Source organism: Oncorhynchus keta, chromosome 17 (assembly GCF_023373465.1).
Source record: "Oncorhynchus keta strain PuntledgeMale-10-30-2019 chromosome 17, Oket_V2, whole genome shotgun sequence".
Taxonomy (NCBI): Eukaryota; Metazoa; Chordata; class Actinopteri; order Salmoniformes; family Salmonidae; genus Oncorhynchus; species Oncorhynchus keta.
This window is the reverse complement of record NC_068437.1, coordinates 51708193-51735287: the sequence shown is the minus strand read 5'-3', so window position 1 is coordinate 51735287 and position 27095 is coordinate 51708193. Positions and strand designations below refer to the sequence as shown.

Genomic DNA, 27095 nt, shown 5'->3' with positions numbered 1-27095 from the left:
AACCCTAGCCTCAACCCTAACCCTAGCCTCAACCCTAACCCTAGCCTCAACCCTAACCCTAGCCTCAACCCTAACCCTAACCTCAACACTAACCTTAGCCTCAACCTCAACCCTAACCCTAGCCTCAACCTCAACCCTAATCCTAGCTTCATGTCCACATCCCAGTTCAACCCAATGAGGAGATTCTGGATGGAGATGTAGGTTGTAAAAAACGATGCAGCCTCTTTAATCCGTGCCATCTTGGCTGAGCTACTATGTCAAGCATCGGCAAACGGACTGCAACATCTTAGAAGAGGTGAGGTGTTTTAGTTTAGCCAGGTGGCTGTAGAGATTAGCCCTGAATCACTACGTGTTTGAGCGGTGCACAATACTATATATTGACGTGAATGACAGCTCCCCGATGCTCAAAAGTATGAATGTTCTGACTTCTGCTGAGGCCACATCGTCGCTGTAAATACTGAACGGCCACTGCAGATGTCAGATATGACCATAAATAAACTTTTCCTCAATGAGCAGGGGGCAACACTGAGCTAGCCTGCAATGTCACTTCCTGGAGTGTTATGTCTCCATGAGACTCCATCTTAACCAACTTCATTTGACTTCAATGCACTATTGAATGCTCACATGGGAATGAATCGTGTCACGTGATCGATGTCTTTGTCACTCTATATATAGAGTCATTGAGTCAAACAGGTCACTCTGAGGGGAGAGAGGACTGAATTAACCTTCACTTAGGTCTGGTTTCCCAAACACTTACGTCTAGTCCTGGATTAATAGGCGATTTCAATTGACATTTCTCCTTTAAGCATGCTTTTCAGTCAAGGCTAAATCTATGTCTAGGGAAACCGGCCCTAGAGTCCATCTTCATTGGTCTTTCGCTGTGTTTGCTACAGGGTTACAGAAACAAGGACATATAAAGGAAGCATAAACTCTATGGGTTGCTTGCTTAGAGCTCTATGGGTTGCTTGCTTAGAGCTCTATGGGTTGCTTGCTTAGAGCCAAGGCCAAACGCTTACAGCTGCAAAACATGATACATTATCCAAGTGACTGAATTGCTCCAGTGCTCCACTGAGTAATGGCACATCTTATTTACTACAGCTGGAGTACTGGAACATCTTATTTACTACAGCTGGAGTACTGGAACATCTTATTTACTACAGCTGGAGTACTGGCACATCTTATTGACTACAGCTGGAGTACTGGAACATCTTACTGACTACAGCTGGAGTACTGGAACATCTTATTTACTACAGCTGGAGTACTGGAACATCTTATTTACTACAGCTGGAGTACTGGAACATCTTATTTACTACAGCTGGAGTACTGGAACATCTTCTAGAAATATGACAGACAGACAGACAGACAGACAGACAGACAGACAGACAGACAGACAGACAGACAGACAGACAGACAGAAGGTACTACTCACAACTGCATGATGAGGTATAGGTGGTTTGGGCTCTCAGATGTCCTCCAAAGCCACAATGTTCTCATGTTTTATCCTGAAGAGAGAAAAACAGTGGGATTTAATTCACTCACTATTAACCTCATAATTTTAATGCCCAGCACAATAAAGCACAATTTCTTCACAAATGGCTTTATTCATTTACAATGAATTAAGTGTGTGTGTGTGATACAAAGTGAGTGAGTGAATGGTTGTGTGTGTGAATGGTTGTGTGTGAGTTCATTAGTGGCGTGTGTAGTAGTTCCGGTAGTTCCGGTTCCGGTTGAGCGAGCGGTCGCATTCGCACTTCGCTCTGCAGGTTGTATAACTTTTTATAACTTTTTCATTACATTTCATTATAGTACAACGGTTGATTTGTCTAATCTTAGCAATTCTTCTTAGCTAGCTACATAGCCGTCCTTGTATCAGAGATAATTGCATAATTATCGTATTTCGTCGCCCCCTAACGTAGCCTTCACTGCTATTCGCCCAGGAGCTAGCTAACGCACACAGATTAGCATCACTGTAGTGCTATTCACTCAACTGTACGACTTGATTAGTTCAGTGTTAGCTAGCTACATAGCTGTCTTTGTTTCCAAGATAATTGTGTAGTTTAGTGTGTGTAGCCTTGGAGTGATTATCTTAATTCACTGAGGTTCGCTAGCCAGCTATTTGTCGTCCTTAACGTAGGAGACTCTGCTAGCTAGCCAACAGCTAACTGCTAACAGCTAGCCAACGTCTGCTGTTTTGAATTCAACAACCCGGTCAGGTGGTTTCACATTTTCGTTTCATTGCAGTGCAGCGGTTGATTTGTTTGATCGTGGCTAGCTGCATAGCCGTCTTTGTTTCAAAGATAATTGTGTAGTCTAGACCGATTCCCTAGGTTAGCTAGCCAGCTATTGTCGTTCTTTTAACTCAACGTAACGTAAACAACACTGCTAGCTAGCCAGCTAGCCCCCGAATAGCAGCACTGTAGAATTATTACACTCAACGGAACGACTTGATTAGTGTAGTGTCAACAACGCAGCTACTGCCAGCCAGCCTACTTTAGCAGTACTGTATCATTTGAATCATTTTAGTCAATAAGATTCTTGCTACGTAAGCTTAACTTTCTGAACATTCGAGACGTGTAGTCCGCTTGTCATTCCAATTTCCTTGCATTAGCGTAGCCTTTTCTGTAGCCTGTCAACTATGTGTCTGTCTATCCCTGTTCTCTCCTCTCTGCACAGACCATACAAACGCTCCACACCGCGTGGCCGCGACCACCTAACCTGGTGGTCCCAGCGCGTACGACTCCACGTGGAGTTCCAGGTCTCTGGTAGCCTCTGGAACTGCCAATCTGTATGCCAACAAGGCAGAGTTCATCTCAGCCTATGCCTCCCTCCAGTCCCTTGACTTCTTGGCACTGACGGAAACATGGATCACCACAGATAACACTGCTACTCCTACTGCTCTCTCCTCGTCCGCCCACGTGTTCTCGCACACCCCGAGAGCTTCTGGTCAGCGGGGTGGTGGCACCGGGATCCTCATCTCTCCCAAGTGGTCTTTCTCTCTTTCTCCCCTTACCCATCTGTCTATTGCCTCCTTTGAATTCCATGCTGTCACAGTTACCAGCCCTTTCAAGCTTAACATCCTTATCATTTATCGCCCTCCAGGTTCCCTCGGAGAGTTCATCAATGAGCTTGATGCCTTGATAAGCTCCTTTCCTGAGGACGGCTCACCTCTCACAGTTCTGGGCGACTTTAACCTCCCCACGTCTACCTTTGACTCATTCCTCTCTGCCTCCTTCTTCCCCTCCTCTCCTCTTTTGACCTCACCCTCTCACCTCCCCCTACTCACAAGGCAGGCAATACGCTTGACCTCATCTTTACTAGATGCTGTTCTTCCACTAACCTCATTGCAACTCCCCTCCAAGTCTCCGACCACTACCTTGTATCCTTTTCCCTCTCGCTCTCATCCAACACTTCCCACACTGCCCCTACTCGGATGGTATCGCCGTCCCAATCTTCGCTCTCTCTCCCGCTACTCTCTCCTCTTCCATCCTATCTTCTCTTCCCTCTGCTCAAACTTTCTCCAACCTATCTCCTGATTCTGCCTCCTCAACCCTCCTCTCCTCCCTTACTGCATCCTTTGACTCCCTATGTCCCCTATCCTCCAGGCCGGCTCGGTCCTCCCCTCCCGCCTCCGTGGCTCGACGACTCATTGCGAGCTCACAGAACAGGGCTCCGGGCAGCCGAGCGGAAATGGAGGAAAACTCGCCTCCCTGCGGACCTGGCATCCTTTCACTCCCTCCTCTCTACATTTTCCTCCTCTGTCTCTGCTGCTAAAGCCACTTTCTACCATTCTAAATTCCAAGCATCTGCCTCTAACCCTAGGAAGCTCTTTGCCACCTTCTCCTCCCTCCTGAATCCTCCCCCCTCCCTCCTCCTCTCTGCAGATGACTTCGTCAACCATTTTGAAAAGAAGGTCGATGACATCCGATCCTCGTTTGCTAAGTCAAACGACACCGCTGGTTCTGCTCACACTGCCCTACCCTATGCTCTGACCTCTTTCTCCCCTCTCTCTCCAGATGAAATCTCGCGTCTTGTGACGGCCGGCCGCCCAACAACCTGCCCGCTTGACCCTATCCCCTCCTCTCTTCTCCAGACCATTTCCGGAGACCTTCTCCCTTACCTTACCTCGCTCATCAACTCATCCCTGACCGCTGGCTACGTCCCTCCCGTCTTCAAGAGAGCGAGAGTTGCACCCTTCTGAAAAAACCTACACTCGATCCCTCCGATGTCAACAACTACAGACCAGTATCCCTTCTCTCTTTTCTCTCCAAAACTCTTGAGCGTGCCGTCCTTGGCCAGCTCTACCGCTATCTCTCTCAGAATGACCTTCTTGATCCAAATCAGTCAGGTTTCAAGACTAGTCATTCAACTGAGACTGCTCTTCTCTGTATCACGGAGGCGCTCCGCACTGCTAAAGCTAACTCTCTCTCCTCTGCTCTCATCCTTCTAGACCTATCGGCTGCCTTCGATACTGTGAACCATCAGATCCTCCTCTCCACCCTCTCCGAGTTGGGCATCTCCGGCGCGGCCCACGCTTGGATTGCGTCCTACCTGACAGGTCGCTCCTACCAGGTGGCGTGGCGAGAATCTGTCTCCTCACCACGCGCTCTCACCACTGGTGTCCCCAGGGCTCTGTTCTAGGCCCTCTCTTATTCTCGCTATACACCAAGTCACTTGGCTCTGTCATAACCTCACATGGTCTCTCCTATCATTGCTATGCAGACGACACACAATTAATCTTCTCCTTTCCCCCCTTCTGATGACCAGGTGGCGAATCGCATCTCTGCATGTCTGGCAGACATATCAGTGTGGATGACGGATCACCACCTCAAGCTGAACCTCAGCAAGACGGAGCTCCTCTTCCTCCCGGGAAGGACTGCCCGTTCCATGATCTCGCCATCACGGTTGACAACTCCATTGTGTCCTCCTCCCAGAGCGCTAAGAACCTTGGCGTGATCCTGGACAACACCCTGACGTTCTCAACTAACATCAAGGCGGTGTCCCGTTCCTGTAGGTTCATGCTCTACAACATCCGCAGAGTACGACCCTGCCTCACACAGGAAGCGGCGCAGGTCCTAATCCAGGCACTTGTCATCTCCCGTCTTGATTACTGCAACTCGCTGTTGGCTGGGCTCCCTGCCTGTGCCATTAAACCCCTACAACTCATCCAGAACGCCGCAGCCCGTCTGGTGTTCAACCTTCCCAAGTTCTCTCACGTCACCCCGCCTCCTCCGCTCTCTCCACTGGCTTCCAGTTGAAGCTCGCATCCGCTACAAGACCATGGTGCTCGCCACGGAGCTGTGAGGGGAACGGCACCTCAGTACCTCCAGGCTCTGATCAGGCCCTACACCCAAACAAGGGCACTGCGTTCATCCACCTCTGGCCTGCTCGCCTCCCTACCACTGAGGAAGTACAGTTCCCGCTCAGCCCAGTCAAAACTGTTCGCTGCTCTGGCCCCCAATGGTGGAACAAACTCCCTCACGACGCCAGGACAGCGGAGTCAATCACCACCTTCCGGAGACACCTGAAACCCCACCTCTTCAAGGAATACCTAGGATAGGGTAAGTAAGGGTAAGTAATCCTTCTCACCCCTTCTCCCCCCCCAACAAGATTTAGATGCAAGTGGCTGTTCCACTGGTTGTCATAAGGTGTATGCACCAATTTTGTAAGTCGCTCTGGATAAGAGCGTCTGCTAAATGACTTAAATGTAAAATGTAAATGTGTGTGTTACAAAGTGATTGTGAGTAGATGTGTGTGCCGACAAGGCAGACAGTAAACCTGTTGAACCCTCTACTTCAACGTTTCTCCAGCCTTGAGTAGAGACAGAGGTTAAAGGTCAAATGGCCCCTATTCCATTTTTTTTGTGTGTCATATTTTAGTAAAACATATATAGGCAAAAACAACAGACAACTTTACATTGACATACATTTCAACAAACATTAATGACATCACACTTCCTCAGACCCACATGCTCCCACTGTATCCACACCCAATCAATGTTGTGTCGTAACGTTGGTTATTCATTAATGTGAAGACTGTTATATTATCAAATAAATGATCTGTGTAATTATCATCACGTGATTAAACTAATCATGTAAACATTCATTGACTAGGAAGTCGGGGCACCACAGGAAAATATTGTTTAAAGAGTTGCTATTTCCCAAATTGAAGTCTCTTCAGATATTTTCATATCTTATCGATTACAGTCACTTATTAATGTATTATCACCTCACCAGTCCTATTCTGAATGTCGCAAACCCTTGGATATCTGCACGAACCCTAGCATAAATTATGAATCAGCGATATATCAATTGGCTTAATTATTTATTGACTAACTAACTAAATAATCACACAGAATTACATAAACACACACATGATAGGTTATACATTGGTTACTAACATGATACAAAGAAAAGTCCCTTGTGGATGGAACCGATATGACAGCTTGGTAGACAAAGGAAATGGGTGGGGACAGAGCAAGAGCGGGAAACTCAGAGTGGACCCACGTACATACAGTTGATTATTACACTCATGGAAATGCTAATACTTTGAACATGAACAGCCAGTCATTCAAAAGAAATTTCAATTTACATATTTTCGAGTGTATGCTTTTGTTGGTCCTTCTGTGGCTCAGTTGGTAGAGCATGGCGCTTGTAACGCCAGGGTAGTGGGTTCGATTCCCGGGACCACCCATACGTAGAATGTATGCACACATGACTGTAAGTCGCTTTGGATAAAAGCGTCAGCTAAATGGCATATATTATTATATTATTATTATTGTTGTCTCTCTCTGTGAACTCCGATCCGTCTGCTGGAGAGAGTCGACAGGAAAGTCTCTAGTTGCGTTTCCCAGAAGTCACAAGGTCTTTTGTCATTGTTTAACTTGTTCAGCGGGCTCTGGATAGTGTCTGTTATAATGGATATGTCAGACGTACCAATGGTCGTTTGACAAGGAAATGTTCTCCAGAATGGATCTTTCAGAGTACCATTCGGTCGTTCAATCGGTTGCGTTTACCAGACTGAAGTACTTAAACAGCTGCAGACTGAATAATCGGGTCTTTAGTTTGTAGATTTCTTAACCATTTCAGCGTGGGGATGATCCCCCACGTTCTCTGGTCTTGTCCTTCGGTAGAGTTGTAGTTCTAAACCATTTCAGCGTGGGAATGATCCCCCACGTTCTCTGGTCTTGTCCTTCGGTAGAGTTGTAGTTCTAATCCATTTTGCAACATCTGGTTCACGCCTTAAGTGTGCTTGGTCTATAGAGAGGTAGATGTCTCAACAGTTTGTAACGTATTCAGTTGGCGCTGCACGTAACTGGTCTTTATTTAAATCGCCAACCATTTCAACATGTAGCTACCGTTCCATGCTCTCATGTCACAGCTAGAACCACTTCACACACCGGCAGCAACCCGGCATGTTTTGGTCTAAATGTATAATTAGTCGTGAGTGGAGTAAAGAAGGGGCGTTCCGTGATGCCGAAGTAAATGTCTGTGCTCACGGGGTCGTGGCCACTGACTTGATTAAGACTTCATATGAAAAACAATTATCTCATTTGGAAGGCTAACATCACATTACATCTATATTCTCTTAAATAGTTTCGTATTCAATCATGTATGTTCCCCCACATTTGGATGTGACCCTGACAACTGGGAGATATATACATTAACATTACAGTTATGTTTCCTACCATCTTTAGTTACATTACAAATTATTAACAAATTCCACGGGATTGTTCTTTGATTTTCCACCGACCACCCAACTGTCTGGATTTACAGAAATACTGTTTCTTTATTCAACTTTTTGGTAAAGTTGTGACCCAGTCTCTCTCTCTCTCTCTCTCTCTCTCCTCTCTCTCTCTCTCTCTCTCTCTCTCTCTCTCTCTCTCTTCTCTCTCTCCTCTCTCTCTCTCTCTTCTCTCTCTCTCTCCTCTCTCCTCTCTCTCTTCTCTCTCTCTGCTCTCTCCTCTCTCTAGGGCTCTCTCCCTCTCTCTCCTCTCTCTCTCTCTCTCTCTCTCTCCTCTCTCTCTCTCTCTCTCTCCTCTCTCTCTCTCTCTCTGCTCTCTCTCTCTCTCTCTCTCTCTACTACAGACCCAGAAGCAGAGACGTGTGCCCGCCCCCTAATGCTTGTAGGGCTCTGGTGCCCGCCCCTAATGCTTGTAGGGCTCTGGTGCCCGCCCTAATGCTTGTAGGGCTCTGGTGCCCGCCCCTAATGCTTGTAGGGCTCTGGTGCCCGCCCCTAATGCTTGTAGGGCTCTGGTGCCCGCCCCCCATGCTTGTAGGGCTCTGGTGCCCGCCCCTAATGCTTGTAGGGCTCTGGTGCCCGCCCCCAATGTTGTAGGGCTCTGTGCCCGCCCCAATATTTAAATGTAGGGCTCTGGTGCCCATTCCCCCTAATGCTTGTAGGGCTCTGGTGCCCGCCCCCAATGCTTGTAGGGCTCCGAGAAGGTGCCCGCCCCTAATGCTTGTAGGGCTCTGTGCCCGCCCCTGAAATGCAGTTTGTTAGGGCTCTGGTGCCCGAAAATAAGAATAGCTTGTAGGGCTCTGGTGCCCGCCCCTAATGCTTGTAGGGCTCTGGGTGCCCGCCCCCTAATGCTTGTAGGGCTCTGGTGCCCGCCCCCTAATGCTTGTAGGGCTCTGGTGCCCGCCCCTAATGCTTGTAGGGCTCTGGGTGCCCGCCCCTAATGCTTGTAGGGCTCTGGTGCCCGCCCCTAATGCTTGTAGGGCTCTGGTGCCCGCCCCTAATGCTTGTAGGGCTCTGGTGCCCGCCCCCTAATGCTTGTAGGGCTCTGGTGCCCGCAAATCATGCTTGTAGGGCTCTGGTGCCCGCCCCTAATGCTTGTAGGGCTCTGGTGCCCGCCCCCCTAATGCTTGTAGGGCTCTGACTCATATGACTTCAGATTGTGTTATGTTGTTTGTCTGTCTTCTTTCCAATATTTAAATAATAAAGCAGTTGGTTCTTCCATTCTCTTAACGTTGGAGTATTACTTGACCTCCACTATTTAACGTGGGGACGGCAGGGTGGCCTAGTGGTTAGAGTGTTGGACTAGTAACCGGAAGGTTGCAAGTTCAAATCCCCGAGCTGACAAGGTACAAATCTGTCGTTCTGCCCCTGAACAGGCAGTTTGTTAACCCACTGTTTCTAGGCTGTCAATGAAAATAAGAATTTGTTCTTTAACTGACTTGCCTGGTGAAATAAAGGTCAAATAAAATAAAAAATAACTTCTTCAATAGAAGTGACAAAAATAATATTGTCCAATCCATTGGGTATCTCAACACACACCCATATGCCATGTCTTCAAATATGCAGACAGATGGATTAAAAGTAACCTTCTAAAACGTCTCACAGACAGTTTTCTAACTATTCCCATAACTTTTAGACTTTATAGCAGAAGGAATGAATTATTGAGTCATTGTTAGTTGGCACCCTTTTCCCTATGGGCCATAGGCAGCCAAAGAAACCCACTCAACGTTCCTACTGATCATCAGTGAGTGACTCATGCAGTGTAATGGTAACCCTGTCATGGTTAACCAGCACAATAAGCACCAGGGTCCTGTTGAGTAGGCACGAAAACAGAAGAAAACGGTCCATGGAATGGAATGAAACAGGGAGGTACTATTTGAACTTGTCCAATAAGAAACAATGGATTTCAGTGGGTTTTTCATTGCAAATCATTTTGCTACAATATGCTTTCATGAACATGACCCTGAAGCAGACGCTTGAAACAAAGAGTGAGGTGGGAGAGAGCTGGTGTCCAAGCAACAGGGTGTGGGTGAACACTAAAACGCCATGGAAACGAGGACGTAACTAATGATGGGCCTTGTTTAGAGAGACAGGTGGGTGAAGGAGGGGAAGGAGGAGGAGGGGTGTGTGTGTGTGTGTGTGTGTGTGTGTGTGTGTGTGTGTGTGTGTGTGTGTGTGTGTGTGTGTGTGTGTGTGTGTGTGTGTGTGTGTGTGTGTGTGTGTGTGTGTGTGTGTGAAACCTGCACACTGTTGCTGCTTCAGGGTGCTGGGATAAAGCATTGAGAAATACAAAACGGATGAGAGAGAGAGACGGAGAGAGAGATGGAGAGAAAGAGAGACGGACAGAAAGACAGAGAGACAGAAGAGAGAGAGAGAGACAGTGAGAGAAAGGAGAGAAATAGAGACAGAGAAAGAGAGACGGAGAGAAAGAGAGACGGAGAGAAAGACAGAGAGACAGAAGAGAGAGAGAGTGAGAGAAAGGAGAGAAATAGAGACAGAGAAAGAGAGACGGAGAGAGAGAGGGACGGAGAGAAAGAGACGGACAGAAAGACAGAAGAGAGAGAGCGAGACAGTGAGAGAAAGGAGAGAAATAGAGACAGAGAAAGAGAGACGGAGAGAAAGAGAGACGGAGAGAAAGACAGAGAGACAGAAGAGAGAGAGAGTGAGAGAAAGGAGAGAAATAGAGACAGAGAAAGAGAGACAGAGAAAGAGAGAGATGGAGAGAAAGAGAGAGAGACAGAGAGAGAGATGGGGAGAAAGAGACAAGAGAAAGAGAGATGGAGAGAAAGAGAGAAACAGAAGAGAAAGATAGAGACGTAGAGAGAGATGGAGGGAAAGCGAGACAGAAAGAGGCAGAGAAAGAGAGACAGAGAAAGAGAGAGATGGCGAGACGGAGAGAGAAAGAGAGAGAGACAGAAGAGAGAGAAAGATGGAGAGAAAGAGAGATGTAGAGAGAGACAAGAGAAAGAGAGAGAGATGGAGAGAAAGAGACAGGGAGAAAGGGAGAGATAGATGGAGAGAAAGAGAGATGGAGAGAGAGAGAGACAGGGAGAAAGAGAGAGAGAGAGATGGAGAGAAAGAGACAGGGAGAAAGAGAGAGATCGATGGAGAGAGAGAGATGGAGAGAAAGAGAGAGAGACAGGGAGAAAGAGAGAGAGAGATGGAGAGACAGGGAGAAAGAGAGAGATTGATGGACAGAAAGAGAGAGAGAGATGGAGAGAAATAGACAGTGAGAAAGAGAGAGATAGATGGAGAGAAAGAGACGGGGAAAGAGAGAAAGAGACAGGGAGAAAGGGAGAGATAGATGGAGAGAAAGAAAGATGGAGAGAGAGAGACAGGGAGAAAGAGGGAGAGAGATGGAGAGAAAGAGAGATGGAGAGAGAGAGACAGGGAGAAAGAGAAAGAGAGATGGAGAGAAAGAGAGATGGAGAGAGAGAGACAGGGAGAAAGAGAGAGAGAGATGGAGAGAAAGAGACAGGGAGAGAGAGAGAGATGGAGAGAAAGAGACAAGAGAAAGGGAGAGATAGATGGAGAGAAAGAGACAAGAGAAAGGGAGAGATAGATGGAGAGAAAGAGAGATGGAGAGAGAGAAATAGAAAGGGCAGCAGAATCTAAAGAAGGCAATCGTAACCAAGCAACTCACTCCGCCCAACAGCAACCAAATTCTCATCAAGAGTGACTGATGGATAACCCCAGGCTCTGAGGAGAATTACCCATGAACTCGGGGGGTGGGGGCTAGAGAGCTAGTGCCGTCCTCACCTACATGCTCACATCACGTCATGTGTTCTCTATTGATAGGGTGGAGCTACTCGGACAGAGTGGAGCTACTGTATATGACTGAATGAGTAACACATAACTAAAACTTAGCTGAAATGGCATTGGCACCACAATGGCTGGTGAAGGTGTAAGTTGCTTTGACTCACTCTAGTCCATGTACGTGACTCAACTTGTAAGGACGCTTTGGATATGAACGACTGCTGAAAAAAACCCTCTTATTAACCAGTGGTTGGTAAGCCAGATATGGAGGTGAAGGGAAAGTCCAAGGTTTGAATCAACCTGCACAGAGATTATATCTAATACAGACATGGTGACATTTTGGGAGGGTTGGGTTTCATACAGTAAGACCCATACTGTGAAGTGCAGTGTTTTTGTGTTATGGTACCTACATTTTTCAGATGTTCTTTGTACTAGATAGATACAGTTGAAGAGTTACAGGGAAGGAGCATAGCAACAGGACGGAACAGGTCGGTATTTGAACCTGTGGAAACACTGCATATGACAAGAGGCAGAGTTACCCCACCCCTCTGGTACCTACTTCCTTAGCACGGCGATTTCGTTCTCGATGCTGGTCTCCTTCCCCTTCAGTGCTTTCTTAGGGATACACTTCACTGCAACCATCTTCCCTGTGGTCTTCTCCCTGGCCATTACCACTTCCGAGAATGCACCACTGTGGAGCGTGAGAGAGACAGAGAGACAGAGAGACAGAGAGACAGACAGACAGACAGACAGACAGACAGACAGACAGACAGACAGACAGACAGACAGACAGACAGACAGACAGACAGACAGAGAGAGAGAGAGAACATAGAGACAGAGGGAGAGATATATATATATATATAGAGAGAGAGAGCGAGAGAGGGAAGGAAGGAATAAGAAAGTACATTGGTTAATTTTGCATAAGCACAAACAGAGAGTATTGACATACATGTATTATAGAGAGCATCCAGAGAAAGACAGTGTAGAATAGATTAACATCACAGTGTAAATATTTACTGTAGACTAGACTAACTTTACAATGTACATGTTTACTGTAGAACAGACTAACATTACACTGTAAACATTTACTGTAGAATAGACTAACATACTGTGAATATGTACTGTAGAACAGACTAACATTATACTGTGAATATTTACTGTATAACAAACAGACTAACATTATACTGTACATATTTACTGTAGATTAGACTAACATTATACTGTGAAACTTACTGTAGAATAGACTAACATTATACTATGAATATTTACTGTAGAACAGACTAACATGATACTGTACATATTTACTGTAGAACAGACTAACATTACATTGTGAATACTTACTGTAAAATAAACTAACATTACATTGTGAATACTTACTGTAAAATAAACTAACATTATATTATGCAAACTTACTGTAGAACAGACTAACATGATACTGTACATATTTACTGTAGAACAGACTAACATGATACTGTACATATTTACTGTAGAACAGACTAACATACTGTGAATATTTACTGTAGAATAGACTAACATACTGTGAATATCTACATTAGAGTAGACTAACATACTGTACATATTTACTGTAGACTAACGTACCATGAAACTGACTGTTAGAACTGTTAAGGCTCCATGGACTGATGAGGAATTGAAAAACTGTCTGGCTGCACATCTGACTGGCTGACTTACTGCAAATGTAGAAATGATGTGACTAAACTCAACAAAAAGAAGAAGAAACTTTATTATGAAGCCAAGATCAATGATATAAAGAATGATGGAAAAAAACTTTGCAGTACCTTTAATAAAATCATGAGCAGAAATACAAATTAAACTCCATCTGTCATCAAATCAGATGGCTTATTCATCACAAAACCATTTGATGTTGCCAATTATTTTAATGATTATTTCATTGGCAAAGTGGACAAACGTAGGCAGGAAATGCCCACGACAAACAGTGAGCCATTATATTTATGTATAAAAAAACTAATGGCGAAAGAGAAGCAGTGCAAATTTGAATTTTGTAAAGCTAGTGTGGAAGAGATGGAACAATTATTGTTAACGATCAATAATGACAAACCTCCTGGCATTGACAACTTAGATGGAAAGCTACTGAGGATGGTAGCTGACTCTATAGCCACTCCTATCTGTCATATTTTTAATCTGAGCCTCGGGGAAAGTCTTTGTCCTCAGGCCTGGAGGGAAGCCAAAGTAATTCCACTACCCAAGAGTGGTAAAGCGGCCTTTACTGGTTCTAACAGCAGACCTATATGCTTGCTACCAGCTCTTAGCAAACTGTTATTTCTCTGTAAACAAATGAACAACAGACTTTCAGCATGCTTATAGAGAAGGTGCACTCAACATGTACTGCACTGGCAAAAGTGAATGATGATTGGTTGAAAGAAATTCACAATAAGAAGATTGTGGGAGCTGCACTGTTAGATTTCAGTCCCGCCTTTGATATTATTGACCATAACCTGTTGTTGAGAAAACCTTAAGTGCTATGGCTTTTCAACCTCTGCCATATCGTGGATTCAGAGCTATCTATCTAATAGAACTCAAAATATTTTATTTAACGGAAGCTTCTCTAATGTCAAACATGTAAAGTGTGGCGTACCGCAGGGCAGCTCTCTAGGCACTCTACTCTTTTCTATGTTTACCAATGACCTGCCACTGGCATTAAACAAAGCATGTGTGTCCATGTATGCTTATGATTCAACCATATACGCATCAGCAACCACAGCTAATGAAGTCACTAAAACCCTTAACTTCTTGAGTGTAGGGGCAGGATTTTCGTTTTTGGCTAAAAGACGTACCCATTTGAAAATGCCTATTTCTCGGGCCCAGAAACTAAAATATGCATATAATTGTCAGATTAGGATAGAAAACACTCTAAAGTTTCCAAAACTGTTAAAATAGTGTCTGTGAGTATAACAGAACTGATATTGCAGGTGAAAATCTGAGGAAAATCAAACCAGGAAGTACTGTTTTTCCTGAAAGCTCTCTGTTCCATTGGATGCCTTGCCTCCATTTAAAGGGATATCAACCAGATTCCTTTTTCCTGTGGCTTCCTCAAGGTGTCAACAGTCTTTATACATAGTTTCAGGCTTTTATTTAGAAAAATTAGTGAGAAAGATAACATCATCAGTGGATAGCTGGGTGTTCGCAAAGTGTTGCTTGCGCAACAGAGTGGGGCAGCCATTGTCTCTCCTTCTCCTATTGAAAAAACGACAGTCCCGGTTGATATATTATCAATTATATATTTTAAAAACAACCTGAGGATTGAATATAAAAAAACATTTGACATGTTTCTGTGGACATTACGGATACTATTTGGAATTTTCATCTGCGATGTCGTGACCGCTCGAGCCTGTGGATTTCTGAATATAACGCGCCAAACAAATGGAGGTATTTTGGATATAAATATAATCTTTATGGAACAAAAGGAACATTTATTGTGTAACTGGGAGTGTCGTGAGTGCAAACATCCGAAGATCAAAGGTAAGTGATTTAATCTATTGCTTTTCTGACTTTTGCGACCAATCTACTTGGCTGCTAGTGTTTGTAATATTTTGTCTACTGAGAGAGATGTTCTTACATAAACACTTGTTATGTTTTTGCCGAAAAGCTTTATTGAAATCTGACACGCCAGGTGGATTAACAACAAGCTAAACTGTGTTTTGCTATATTGCATTTGTGATTTCATGAAAATTAAATATTTGTAGTAATTTAATTTGAATACAGCGGGTGTTGATGAAAATGATCCCGCTAAAGGGATGGGTGCGTCAAGAAGTTAACAAAGAGTTGCAGTCTGTTTTGGAATGGGTGGCCAATAATAAACTGGTCCTGAACATCTCTAAAACTAAGAGCATTGTATTTGGTACAAATCATTCCTTAATAGAGCAAGGTGTGACGCTAGCGTCTCACTTAGCCAACAGGAAATGGAAATGCGCAACGCCAAATGCTAATAGTACTCGCTAAAACGCAACCTTTCATTAAAACACACATGCAGGGTACTCAATTAAAGCAACACTCGTTGTGAATCTAGCCAACATGTCAGATTTTTTAAATGCTTTTCGGCGAAAGCATGAGAAGCTATTATCTGATAGCATGCAACCCCCCAAAATACCTGAAGGGGACGTAAACAAAATAGTTAGCGTAGCGCTACACAAAACGCAGAAATAAAATACAAAACATTCATTACCTTTGACGAGCTTCTTTGTTGGCACTCCAATATGTCCCATAAACATCACAATTGGGTCTTTTTTTCGATTAAATCCGTCCATGTATACACAAAATGTCAATTTATGAAGCCCGTCTGATCCAGGAAAAAACAGCTTTCCAAAATGCAACGTCATTTTTTTTAATTAAAAAAGTTGCCTTTAAACTTTGCCAAAACACTTCAAACTACTTTTGTAATCCAACTTTAGGTATTAGTAAACGTTAATAATCGATCAAATTGATCACGGGGCGATCTGTATTCAATAGCAGCAGGTCTTGAAATCATGGACAATATTCTCTCTTTCATAACTTCCTCCGGTGTACCCGATGACAGGAAGTGCCTATTCTTCATTTCACCAAGGATTAACTTCAACCCAATTGCCAAGACTGGCGACATCGTGTGGAAGCTGTAGGAACTGTAAACTGGGTGCTATCTATTTTCCCTTGACATAGACAATACAGGGAACTGGCGGAGGGATATATATATATTTCTTTCTGAACAGTTTGTCCTTGGGGTTTTGCCTGCTACACACGTTCTGTTATAGTCACAGACATGATTTAACCAGTTTAGAAACTTCAGAGTGTTTTCTATCCACACATAATCATATTCATATACTATATTCCTGGCATGAGTAGCAGGACGTTGAAATTTTGCGTGATTTTTAACAATGTCTTTAAATAGCATTATCTTTAAACCTCTTCAGGCATCTGGCTCCATTCGTTAAAACTTAACAAAATCCAATGTGGAATTACGGGAATATTTGCCCCAACAGTCTGTAGCTGTTGCTATGCTACCATGTACATGCTCAGTCCACCTTAATGAATGTTGGAGAGGGCTACACCACCATTCTTATCCCTCATTATCTTTCCTCTCCTTCCCACTCTGTCTATCCCTTGCTCTTTCTCCCTCCTATACGCTACCCTTCTTTTCTATCCTCTCTTTAATGTTATGTCATTATGTTCTCCTTCACCACACAGCAAAAATGTGTTATTACGGTATATAGTGAATGTAAGCAGCTCCATTGTCTATTACAGTATGTAATCAGCTCCATTGTCTATTACAGTATGTAATCAGCTCCATTGTCTATTACAGTATGTAATCAGCTCCATTGTCTATTACAGTATGTAATCAGCTCCATTGTCTATTACAGTATGTAATCAGCTCCATTGTCTATTACAGTATGTATTCAGCTCCATTGTCTATTACAGTATGTAATCAGCTCCATTGTCTATTACAGTATGTAATCAGCTCCATTGTCTATTACAGTATGTAATCAGCTCCATTGTCTATTACAGTATATAGTGTATGTAATCAGCTCCATTGTCTATTACAGTATGTAATCAGCTCCATTGTCTATTACAGTATATAGTGTATGTAATCAGCTCCATTGTCTATTACAGTATGTAATCAGCTCCATTGTCTATTACAGTATGTAATCAGCTCCATTGTCTATTACAGTATATAGTGTATGTAATCAGCTCCATTGTCTATTACAGTATGTAATCAGCTCCATTGTCTATTACAGTATGTAATCAGCTCCATTGTCTATTATAGTATGTAATTAGCTCCATTGTCTATTACAGTATGTAATCAGCTCCATTGTCTATTACAGTATCTAATCAGCTCCATTGTCTATTACAGTATGTAATCAGCTCCATTGTCTATTACAGTATCTAATCAGCTCCATTGTCTATTACAGTATGTAATCAGCTCCATTGTCTATTACAGTATCTAATCAGCTCCATTGTCTATTACAGTATGTAATCAGCTCCATTGTCTATTACAGTATGTAATCAGCTCCATTGTCTATTACAGTATGTAATCAGCTCCATTGTCTATTACAGTATGTAATCAGCTCCATTGTCTATTACAGTATCTAATCAGCTCCATTGTCTATTACAGTATGTAATCAGCTCCATTGTCTATTACAGTATGTAATCAGCTCCATTGTCTATTACAGTATGTAATCAGCTCCATTGTCTATTACAGTATCTAATCAGCTCCATTGTCTATTACAGTATGTAATCAGCTCCATTGTATATTACAGTATGTAATCAGCTCCATTGTCTATTACAGTATGTAATCAGCTCCATTGTCTGTTATCGAATGTAATCAGCTCCATTGTCTATTACAGTATATAGTGTATTTAATCAGCTCCATTGTCTATTACAGTATGTAATCAGCTCCATTGTCTATTACAGTATATAGTGTATGTAATCAGCTCCATGTTCTATTACAGTATATAGTGTATTTAATCAGCTCCATGTTCTATTACAGTATATAGTGTATTTAATCAGCTCCATTGTCTATTACAGTATGTAATCAGCTCCATTGTCTATTATAGTATGTAATCAGCTCCATTGTCTATTACAGTATATAGTGTATTTAATCAGCTCCATTGTCTATTACAGTATGTAATCAGCTCCATTGTCTATTATAGTATGTAATCAGCTCCATTGTCTATTACAGTATGTAATCAGCTCCATTGTCTATTACAGTATGTAATCAGCTCCATGTTCTATTACAGTATATAGTGTATTTAATCAGCTCCATGTTATATTACAGTATATAGTGTATTTAATCAGCTCCATGTTCTATTACAGTATATGTAATCAGCTCCATGGTCTATTACAGTATATAGTTTATATACTCAGCTCCATTGTCTATTACAGTATGTAATCAGCTCCATGTTCTATTACAGTATATAGTGTATTTAATCAGCTCCATGTTCTATTACAGTATATAGTGTATTTAATCAGCTCCATGTTCTATTACAGTATATAGTGTATATACTCAGCTCCATTGTCTATTACAGTATATAGTGTATATAATCAGCTCCATTGTCTATTACAGTATGTAATCAGCTCCATTGTCTATTATAGTATGTAATCAGCTCCATTGTCTATTACAGTATATAGTGTATTTAATCAGCTCCATTGTCTATTACAGTATGTAATCAGCTCCATGGTCTATTACAGTATAGTGTATATAATCAGCTCCATTGTATATTACAGTATGTAATCAGCTCCATTGTCCATTACAGTATATAATCAGCTCCATTATCTATTACAGTATATAGTGTATATACTCAGCTCCATTGTCTATTACAGTATATAGTGTATATACTCAGCTCCATCATCTATTACAGTATATAATCAGCTCCATTGTCTATTACAGTATCTAATCAGCTCCATTGTCTATTACAGTATGTAATCAGCTCCATTGTCTATTACAGTATGTAATCAGCTATATTGTCTATTACAGTATGTAATCAGCTCCATTGTATATTACAGTATGTAATCAGCTCCATTGTCTATTACAGTATGTAATCAGCTCCATTGTCTATTATCGAATGTAATCAGCTCCATTGTCTATTACAGTATGTAATCAGCTCCATTGTCTATTACAGTATGTAATCAGCTCCATTGTCTATTACAGTATGTAATCAGCTCCATGTTCTATTACAGTATATAGTGTATTTAATCAGCTCCATGTTCTATTACAGTATATAGTGTATTTAATCAGCTCCATTGTCTATTACAGTATGTAATCAGCTCCATTGTCTATTATAGTATGTAATCAGCTCCATTGTCTATTACAGTATATAGTGTATTTAATCAGCTCCATTGTCTATTACAGTATGTAATCAGCTCCATTGTCTATTATAGTATGTAATCAGCTCCATTGTCTATTACAGTATGTAATCAGCTCCATTGTCTATTACAGTATGTAATCAGCTCCATGTTCTATTACAGTATATAGTGTATTTAATCAGCTCCATGTTATATTACAGTATATAGTGTATTTAATCAGCTCCATGTTCTATTACAGTATATGTAATCAGCTCCATGGTCTATTACAGTATATAGTTTATATACTCAGCTCCATGTTCTATTACAGTATGTAATCAGCTCCATGTTCTATTACAGTATATAGTGTATTTAATCAGCTCCATGTTCTATTACAGTATATAGTGTATTTAATCAGCTCCATGTTCTATTACAGTATATAGTGTATATACTCAGCTCCATTGTCTATTACAGTATATAGAGTATTTAATCAGCTCCATTGTCTATTACAGTATGTAATCAGCTCCATTGTCTATTATAGTATGTAATCAGCTCCATTGTCTATTACAGTATATAGTGTATTTAATCAGCTCCATTGTCTATTACAGTATGTAATCAGCTCCATGGTCTATTACAGTATAGTGTATATAATCAGCTCCATTGTATATTACAGTATGTAATCAGCTCCATTGTCCATTACAGTATATAATCAGCTCCATTATCTATTACAGTATATAGTGTATATACTCAGCTCCATTGTCTATTACAGTATATAGTGTATATACTCAGCTCCATCATCTATTACAGTATATAATCAGCTCCATGGTCTATTACAGTATATAGTGTATATAATCAGCTCCATTCTCTATTACAGAATATAGTGTATATAATCAGCTCCATGGTCTATTACAGTATATAGTGTATATAATCAGCTCCATTGTCTATTACAGTATATAGTGTATATACTCAGCTCCATTCTCTATTACAGAATATAGTGTATATAATCAGCTCCATGGTCTATTACAGTATATAGTGTATATACTCAGCTCCATTGTCTATTACAGTATATGGTGTATATAACAGCTCCATGGTCTATTACAGTATATAGTGTATATACTCAGCTCCATTGTCTATTACAGTATATAGTGTATATAATCAGCTCCTCCAACAGGCTCTACATGTAGTTGTGGATGGCCTGATACAATTCCTCTAGTCATCAAATCCATGTTAATCCTGCTCTCCTCAACACACACACACACACACACACACACACACACACACACACACACACACACACACACACACACACACACACACACACTCCACAAACACACACACACAAACACACACACCACAAACACACGCACACACACACACACTCCACAAACACACACTCCACAAACACACACACAAACACCACAAACACACACACTCCACAAACACACACACACACACACCCACAAACACACAACACTCCACAAACACACACACACACACACACACACACACACACACACACACACACACACACACACACACACACACACACACACACACACACACACACACACACACACACACACACACACACACACACACACTCCACAGCTACAGGCAGGCGGCTACAGGTCACTCCAACCATCCCATAACCCCCCAGTAACCTTCTACCATCTTATCATCTGTCCTGCAGTATTGAGAGACCACTACAGTGAAAAACACATCTGACTCAAATACGCAGATGCATTCATACCTATGTTACTGTGTGTGTGTGTAAGGTGTTTCCTGCATTTTATAGTTTGCTCTGTGCTGCAGAAACACTATTATTAAAACCACAGGAAGCCTGGAGGGGATGCTACAAAGCACAACAGAAACCGTTCACCTCTACCACACACACACACACCCAGGAAGCCTGGCGGGGATGCTACAAAGCACAACAGAAACCGTTCACCTCTACCACACACACACACACACACACACACACACACACACACACACACACACACACACACACACACACACACACACACACACACACACACACACACACACACACACACACACACACACACACACACACACACACACACACACACACACACACACACACACACACACACACCCACTCACCATCACTACATGAAACATGATGATACACAATAGGTGCTCCCACAATATATAGCCATCTCACTGTTGATGGCGAGGTCGAGACGCATCTTGAAGAGTAAAAAGACAAACACTTGGGGTCATTCACACAAACACACACGTACGAACAGCTAATCAAATGGCTACCCAGACGATTTGCACTCACGCCCCGACCCACGCTGCTGCTACTCTCTGTTATTATCTATGCTTAGCCACTTTAATAACCCTACCTGCATGTACATAATTACCTCAATTACCTCGACACCGGTGCCCCCGCACATTGACACATTGACTCTGAACCGGTAACCCCCTGTATACAGCCCCACTATTGTTATTTACTGCTGCTCTTTAATTATTTGTTATTGGTTTCTCTTACTTTTTTGAAAGGTATTTTCTTAAAACTGTATTGTTGGTTAAGGGCTTGTAAGCATTTCACTTTAAGGTCGACACCTGTTGTATTCGGCACATGTGACATATACATTTTTATTTGATACGCAAGCACGTACGCACGTACGCACGCACACACACACACACACACACGCACACGCACGCACATACGCACGCACATACGCACGCACGCACATACGCACGCACATACGCACGCACGCACACGCACACACACACACATACACATACATACATTAAAAAAGAGTGAGAGACACACACAACTACATTAAAACTTGACACCTTATGACACACATAAAACTTTGTGACCTTATGGGACTCTGTCAGACCCTATGGGACTCTGTCAGACCTTATGGGACTCTGTCAGACCTTATGGGACTCTGTCAGACCCTATGGGACTCTGTCAGACCCTATGGGACTCTGTCAGACCTTATGGGACTCTGTCAGACCTTATGGGACTCTGTCAGACCCTATGGGACTCTGTCAGACCCTATGGGACTCTGTCAGACCCTATGGGACTCTGTCAGACCCTATGGGACTCTGTCAGACCTTATGGGACTCTGTTAGACCTCATGGGACTCTGTCAGACCCTATGGGACTCTGTCAGACCCTATGGGACTCTGTCAGACCCTATGGGACTCTGTCAGACCTTATGGGACTCTGTCAGACCCTATGGGACTCTGTCAGACCCTATGGGACTCTGTCAGACCCTATGGGACTCTGTCAGACCCTATGGGACTCTGTCAGACCTTATGGGACTCTGTCAGACCCTATGGGACTCTGTCAGACCCTATGGGACTCTGTCAGACCCTATGGGACTCTGTCAGACCCTATGGGACTCTGTCAGACCTTATGGGACTCTGTCAGACCTTATGGGACTCTGTCAGACCTTATGGGACTCTGTCAGACCTTATGGGACTCTGTCAGACCTTATGGGACTCTGTCAGACCTTATGGGACTCTGTAATGATAAAGGAACAGAACCTGTTTGACTCTGTGTGTGTGTGTGTGTGTGTGTGTGTGTGTGTGTGTGTGTGTGTGTGTGTGTGTGTGTGTGTGTGTGTGTGTGTGTGTGTGTGTGTGTGTGTGTGTGTGTGTGTGTGTGTGCGTGTGTGTGTTGCCTCTGTGAGCTATACCAACTCAACTACCGTGAGATGCTTACTTACATGATCTTTCCCCACAATGCAGTTAAATAAGAACATGGAAACATAGAAACACACAACAATGAAGCTATATACAAAGGGTACACATTGATATGGAGTCCGTACTCCTTGTATATAGCTTCATTGTTGTGTGTTTCTATGTTCTTATTTAACTGCATAGTGGGGAAAGATCATGTAAGTAAGCATCTCACTGTAAGGTCTGTGGTATCCGGCGCATGTGACAAATAAAATCTGATTTAACTTGAAGCTTCAACCTCTTTAAAGAAAACCTTGGCTGCTGAGGAGGACACTAAGCCTGTAACAGGACACCTAACTCATCCAAAGATTCTTTAACTTAGATTCTTTAACAAAGATTCTTTAACTTACATTCTTTAACAAAGATTCTTTCACTAAGATTCTTTAATTAAAGTGCCCTTAGGAAATGTTCAAATGTACCTTTAGAGAGAAGAAAGAGAGAATACTGACAGGTGCAGTGTGATGGTTTTTCTTTTCTCTAAAAATGGCACTAGCATAGCAACTGTTGGCAATTATGCAAATATATGTAAATGTAAAAGTCTGAAGTGGTTTTGGAGTCTGTTTTTTCACGGAGGCTGATGTGGGCTAGAGTTGGTGTGTGTGTACCGGCTTGTGTGTGTGTGTGAGTTTGTGTGTGTGAGTGCTTCAGCCAGGGCCTGTGCTGCTATAGCTGCTGAGTCAGAGTCATCACAGAGAATCATCTTGTGTAAGACGCTTTAGTGATCCGCTTATATAATCTATTGGATGGAAAGTCACTGCTAGCTGGACAGTCCAGGTGGAGAGGAGCATGGTCTAATGGAATCCAGGTGGAGAGGAGCATGTTCTAATGGAATCCAGGTGGAGAGGAGCATGGTCTAATGGAATCCAGGTGGAGAGGAGCATGGTCTAATGGAATCCAGGTGGAGAGGAGCATGGTCTAATGGAATCCAGGTGGAGAGGAGCATGGTCTAATGGAATCCAGGTGGAGAGGAGCATGGTCTAATGGAATCCAGGTGGAGAGGAGCATGGTCTAATGGAATCCAGGTGGAGAGGAGCATGGTCTAATGGAATCCAGGTGGAGAGGAGCATGTTCTAATGGAATCCAGGTGGAGAGGAGCATGGTCTAATGGAATCCAGGTGGAGAGGAGCATGGTCTAATGGAATCCAGGTGGAGTGGAGCATGGTCTAATGGAATCCAGGTGAAGAGGAGCATGTTCTAATGGAATCCAGGTGGAGTGGAGCATGGTCTAATGGAATCCAGGTGGAGAGGAGCATGTTCTAATGGAATCCAGGTGGAGTGGAGCATGGTCTAATGGAATCCAGGTGAAGAGGAGCATGTTCTAATGGAATCCAGGTGGAGAGGAGCATGTTCTAATGGAATCCAGATGGAGAGGAGCATGTTCTAATGGAATCCAGGTGGAGTGGAGCATGGTCTAATGGAATCCAGGTGGAGAGGAGCATGGTCTAATGGAATCCAGGTGGAGAGGAGCATGGTCTAATGGAATCCAGGTGGAGAGGAGCATGGTCTAATGGAATCCAGGTGGAGAGGAGCATGTTCTAATGGAATCCAGGTGGAGAGGAGCATGGTCTAATGGAATCCAGGTGGAGAGGAGCATGGTCTAATGGAATCCAGGTGGAGAGGAGCATGGTCTAATGGAATCCAGGTGGAGAGGAGCATGGTCTAATGGAATCCAGGTGGAGAGGAGCATGGTCTAATGGAATCCAGGTGGAGAGGAGCATGGTCTAATGGAATCCAGGTGGAGAGGAGCATGGTCTAATGGAATCCAGGTGGAGAGGAGCATGGTCTAATGGAATCCAGATGGAGAGGAACATGGTCTAATGGAATCCAGGTGGAGAGGAGCATGGTCTAATGGAATCCAGGTGGAGAGGAGCATTGTCTAATGAAATCCAGGTGGAGAGGAGCATGGTCTAATGGAATCCAGATGGAGAGGAGCATGGTCTAATGGAATCCAGGTGGAGAGGAGAATGTTCTAATGGAATCCAGGTGGAGAGGAGCATGGTCTAATGGAATCCAGGTGGAGAGGAGCATGTTCTAATGGAATCCAGGTGGAGTGGAGCATGGTCTAATGGAATCCAGGTGGAGAGGAGCATGTTCTAATGGAATCCAGGTGGAGAGGAGCATGTTCTAATGGAATCCAGGTGAAGTGGAGCATGGTCTAATGGAATCCAGGTGAAGAGGAGCATGTTCTAATGGAATCCAGGTGGAGAGGAGCATGTTCTAATGGAATCCAGGTGGAGTGGAGCATGGTCTAATGGAATCCAGGTGAAGAGGAGCATGTTCTAATGGAATCCAGGTGGAGTGGAGCATGGTCTAATGGAATCCAGGTGGAGAGGAGCATGGTCTAATGGAATCCAGGTGGAGTGGAGCATGGTCTAATGGAATCCAGGTGGAGAGGAGCATGGTCTAATGGAATCCAGGTGGAGTGGAGCATGGTCTAATGGAATCCAGGTGGAGAGGAGCATGGTCTAATGGAATCCAGGTGGAGAGGAGCATGGTCTAATGGAACTACAACTCACTTTTGGACTCACAGTTCATGGTCAGCGTTCGGCTGAAGAACAGTCGGACGGTCCACAACCTTCCTCTAGTACCGTCACTAGTACGGTCACTAGTACGGTCACTAGTACAGTCACTAGTACGGTCACTAATACGGTCACTAGTACGGTCACTAACGGTCACTAGTACGGTCAGGTACGGAGTACAGTCACTAGTACAGTCACATGCGGTCACTAGTACAGTCACTAGTACAGTCAATACGGTCAGGTACGGTCACTAGTACGGTCACTAGTACGGTCACTATACGGTCCCTAGTACGGTCACTAGTACGGTCACTAGTACGGTCACTAGTACGGTCACTAGTACGGTCACTAGTACAGTCACTAGTACAGTCACTAGTACGGTCACTAGTACAGTCACTAGTACAGTCACTAGTACAGTCACTAGTACAGTCACTAGTACGGTCCACTAGTACGGTCACTAGTACGGTCACTAGTACAGTCACTAGTACGGTCACTAGTACAGTCACTAGTACGGTCACTAGTACAGTCACTCACGGTCACTAGTACGGTGGTCAGCGGTCACTAGTCGGTCACTAGTACAGTCAAGACGGTCACTAGTACGGTCACTAGTACAGTCACTAGTACGGTCACTAGTACGGTCACTAGTACGGTCACTAGTACGGTCACTAGTACGGTCACTAGTACAGTCACTAGTACGGTCACTAGTACAGTCACTAGTACAGTCACTAGTACGGTCACTAGTACAGTCACTAGTACAGTCACTAGTACAGTCACTAGTACAGTCACTAGTACAGTCACTAGTACGGTCACTAGTACGGTCACTAGTACGGTCACTAGTACAGTCACTAGTACGGTCACTAGTACAGTCACTAGTACGGTCACTAGTACAGTCACTAGTACGGTCACTAGTACGGTCACTAGTACGGTCACTAGTACGGTCACTAGTACAGTCACTAGTACGGTCACTAGTACGGTCACTAGTACGGTCACTAGTACAGTCACTAGTACGGTCACTAGTACAGTCACTACGGTCACTAGTACGGTCACTAGTACAGTCACACGGTCACTAGTACAGTCACTAGTACGGTCACTAGTACAGTCACTAGTACAGTCACTAGTACAGTCACTAGTACAGTCACTAGTACGGTCACTAGTACGGTCACTAGTACGGTCACTAGTACGGTCACTAGTACAGTCACTAGTACGGTCACTAGTACGGTCTAGTACAGTCACTAGTACGGTCACTAGTACGGTCACTAGTACGGTCACTAGTACAGTCACTAGTACGGTCACTAGTACGGTCACTAGTACGGTCACTAGTACGGTCCACTAGTACAGTCACTAGTACGGTCACTAGTACGGTCACTAGTACAGTCACTAGTAGTCACTAGTACAGTCACTAGTACAGTCACTAGTACGGTCCACTAGTACAGTCACTAGTACAGTCACTAGTACAGTCACTAGTACAGTCCACTAGTACGGTCCACTAGTACAGTCACTAGTACGGTCACTAGTACGGTCACTAGTACGGTCACTAGTACGGTCACTAGTACGGTCACTAGTACGGTCACTAG

At 43.5% G+C, this 27095-nt stretch overlaps 1 long non-coding RNA gene and 1 pseudogene across 1 annotated transcript; both read right to left on the bottom strand.

Annotated features, from left to right (window-relative positions):
• LOC118370359 (calcium/calmodulin-dependent protein kinase type 1D-like) overlaps positions 1-27095 on the bottom strand; it is a 77713-nt pseudogene that overhangs the window by 35487 nt on the left and 15131 nt on the right.
• On the bottom strand, positions 22023-22346 carry LOC127908339 (uncharacterized). The gene is made up of 3 exons (XR_008066918.1): positions 22297-22346; positions 22177-22256; positions 22023-22136 (listed from the first exon to the last, which is right to left on the bottom strand). It is a non-coding gene; the product is annotated as an uncharacterized LOC127908339 (long non-coding RNA).